Consider the following 4,384-nt stretch of genomic DNA (forward strand, 5'->3'; position numbering starts at 1 on the left):
TAATATTTTCAAAACGTTACAAGCGTTATAACAATCACAGTTATACGAACTATAACTAAACCAATAATATGTACTATATTTTGGCGCGTCGCGTTTATTATATTTATAGGCGTGAGGAGAGTTTCTCAAAATTTCACCTTAAGCAACAATATATAGAGAGGATACACTTAGCGTTTATGTACACACACATATATTGTTGATTCTTACACTTGAGAATTTTCTACAATTTTGGTGAAAAGGCGGAAATTTCGCAATACAGATTTAACAGTATACATTTCTACATATAAATTTAACTCAAACAAACAACGATATTAAAATACATATATGATAGTAAATCCGTCACAACACATATCTTTGTAATATAGAGGTTTTTAGCCGTCGGAACAATTCTCTAACGAAATATTAAAAAAAAAGGATAGCCAAATTGGCGGTTAGCTTTGATCACATGGCAATACAATCAATATGATCATAAATATTTTTGGAAATATAGTGAAAATCATAGTGGTATAGTCAACACTAGTTTCTCAACGAAGTTTAGATGGTAGTCAGAAAAATTATGAATTACGAGATAAGTGGGACTAATCACGTCATTAGCACGTATAGGTTTTTATCAGAACGACAGTCGCAGTAGGTCAAAAAGGTCGCTCAACTAAAAATATATTTTAAAAAATGACGAGAGTAGTCTCACTAATTTAAAAATGTAATTCTCCTGACCGTGAAAATATAAATGAAATAAATTTTATGTTTTAATCTTAATGATAATATCTCTAACGGAATGGTAAAGTTTTAGGAATGTTTGTTTTGCTTTAATTTCAATATAATTTAATTTGAGTTTTAACATATGGTTTAATTCCTTTGGAAGGAACTATAAAATTCATAAATTTTGTGTCTACTGTTTTATTTGCTGGTTTTTAAAAGGTGTATATTCCATCTATTCTTTTATAGCTTCAAGTAAGTATTTTGATACACTTTTGAAGATTCTGATAACATGTATATCATGCTTTTTTCTGATAACTATCGGGACATCTTAACTGGATTAGGAATGAATATATTAGTCGAATTACAATCTACAAATATCAATATTTGATAAATTCATAAAATGCATATTACAGAAAAGAAAAATCACATTCATATAACAAAACAAAACTGACTATATATACTACACCTAAAATACAAATACAATCATTATATTATTGTTGAGCATAATAACAACACAAAAAACACATAGAAAGCTTATATTTCGTTACTTGCAAGCTTTTCACAACTGCTGTTGTAATCTTCAGGTATTTGGAGCTCAGTCGTTTAGAGTTTGAATCCTAAGTTCCTAATTTGACGATAACCATTCTCATTTGCAGCCTTATCAACGTAACATACGGATTAATTTTGGTGCACGGTTGAAAAATAGTAATGTGTAAAGACTTTTTGATCCGAAATGAAACACTACTACACAACCAACACTTTACGATAAGTGGACGTAGTTCGAATGAGGAAACACTTTGGATCAAGGATTCGTTATATATTAAAGTAATTCAACCAAAGTCTGGACATCAATCAGTGTGTTTAGCTGGTAAGGTTGGAAATGTGGGTCATTATAATCAGTTAATGCCCTAGGGTTTATTTATTATAAATTAGATGTGTTACTACCTATTGTATGAATCATTAAGTGAAACAGTTTAGGTAGTGAAACTATGACTGATTTGTGCTAACAGGATAAGATATAAACATTTCAATGTGATACTATTCTGACAGAATAAAAGTAGTCCATGGTCACTTTCTTATCCTGTATGTCTATTACTTCCTAAAGTGTTAATCATGAAAAAGATATTTTTTTTAGAATCGGTTTTCAAAACCTCACACTGCTACCACTTTTTAGACTAGATATCATTATATCTTTTTGCATATAATGTATAATATAAACTGTAAAAAATATGCTGTATTGTTCACAGATGGTGTCATATTGTACATTCACAACAAAGTTAATACATTATTATGCAAAAAAGTAGTGTATATCATACATTATAACCCAGCAATTTGCAAGGTGTAAAATCGTAACTACTTAAAAAACAGTAAAGCAGCACTGAGGCAGCGTCACATAGAAAGTGATCTAGATGAATGCACTACAGCTGTAAAATTTTAATTTGGAGAGCAGTGGGAAGGCCTTTTTGATTGTGAATGAATGTTCATATTGTAACTAAGTTATTCGTGTTTTACCTAATAAAGTTGACTAATACAAATTACAGTATATAAATTGTTTGGAAACTTAAGTCTTTGAATAAGTCCAGAGAATTTCCAATATTATTTTTCTGTTACCATAACTTTTCCTTAGAAGAATGCTGAATTTTAAAGTTGTTTGTTTGTAATTAATCGCTAAAATACACAAAGGGCTATCTGTGCTCAGCCCACCTAGAAAACCCGGTTTCTAGCGTTATACGTCCGCAGACATACCGCTGTGCCACTGGGGGGCATGAATTTTAAAATTAATAATTTGTATATAAAACCTGCTGAACTCACACTAATTATTATACAGTGTGAATAATTGCATTAATTTTCCTGATATACTTTACTGTATATATAAGTTAGAAAAATTAAGGGAAAATTATTACGTGAAGAAATTCACGTGCCATTAACAAACTCAATCTATAGAAAAGATAACGGAAAATTCAAAATATTGAGAAAATTGTTATTTTAAAAAGTATTGAAAACATGAATGAATCGTAAGATGTAAAATTCACAGTGTATTCACAATAAATCACATGTATATATATATATATATATATATTAACTATGTTTAGTTTAGACATTTCGTTTACACGAATTCAAACAGTCAGGTGCTTAGTTTAGTCTCTGTACATAACCATGTAACTCTAATATATATAAATATATACATATGGAAATTGTTTTTGTCTAATAATATCAAAGATTCTGGCTAATATAAGCTCTAATATATGCTCTAATATAAGCTTGTGGATAAAATGTGGTCAAAAATATATTAGACATTATTTGAAATCCCTAAGTGAACAAAAGTTGCAGCTTTAATTGAGAAATTAGTGTTTCGTAAACGTATGTTAAAAGTGATCCTTCTGTCTGTAAATTATTGTGTAGATTAGCACCACAGAGAAGTCGCGAAATTAATATATATATATATGCATTTTTGTGGCTTTGTAAAAACACAGATCTATTCTGGTTTTTACGTCGTACATTTGCTCATCACGAAAAACCTAAAATACAAAAATGGTAAATACAAAAATAATAGTCTCTTTAGCTGTATTTCACACCAATATTTCGACTTCATGATAACCTAAAGTAACAAACTAAGAAACATTTTTGACACAAAGTTGTGTCCTAGCGGGCCTGTGGAGTTCTGGATTGAGCGAAACGCGTCTTCGACAATGGATAATGCGAATATAGTGTGGCTAGAATACTGTTATTATATATTCTTCTATTTCATGAAAATCCCTAAGGTACTAGGTAAAAGATGTAGGGTTAAAAATATAATATAAAAATATAATGCTAATGTATTATGATAAGTATAATTAATAACAATTTATAATTAAACTTTTTTTTCATAGTTTCATGTTCGTCCTGTGTATAATCTGTAGCGTGACAGTTACATTTGAGCTTTGTACATAAAACTCACAAGTTACCAGTCGCGATAAATAGTTTTAAACAGGCAAGTGTGAACAACATAACACAGTGATGAAGCTAGTTGTTTTTTTTTGTTGGCTAAGCTGTACTGGCAGGAATTTTGTAATGGCACCCTATCAAAAGTAAAATACTAAATGCCTGCAGATGTTTATTTCAGATGCCAGATGTGCAGAAGAATAAAGTAAAGAAAGCTTTTAACTAGATGTTTAGTTTTGAGTACATATCATTTCACACAACTGATGGTAAGTAATTCGGAAATGTTATTGAAAAGACAATAAATAGAATAAAATTATCTGTAAATCACCTGTAAACTTTACAGTACAACGAATAAATGATACTTTAAATTTTGCGGTACATATTCTTATCCTTTAGGAAAGGATGCAAAAATGAATATTATAGTCCATGGAAAATTAATATCGTGATTAAAAAGCATACACAACTCTATCTTGCCACATAATAGTTAATAAAGTTAGGAAAACCACAACAAGGAACCCTCAGTACCATATATTAGTTAATAAAGTTAGAAAAAACACAACAATGAACTCTCAGTACAATATAATAGTTAATAAAGTTAGAAAAACCACAACAAGGAACCCTCAGTACCATATATTAGTTAATAAAGTTAGAAAAAATCACAACAATGAACTCTCAGTACAATATAATAGTTAATAAAGTTAGGAAAAACCACAACAAGGAACTCTCAGTACCATATAATAGATAATAAAGTTAGAAAAAACAC

Source organism: Limulus polyphemus, unplaced genomic scaffold (genome assembly GCF_000517525.1).
Source record: "Limulus polyphemus unplaced genomic scaffold, Limulus_polyphemus-2.1.2 Scaffold490, whole genome shotgun sequence".
Lineage (NCBI taxonomy): Eukaryota > Metazoa > Arthropoda > Merostomata > Xiphosura > Limulidae > Limulus > Limulus polyphemus.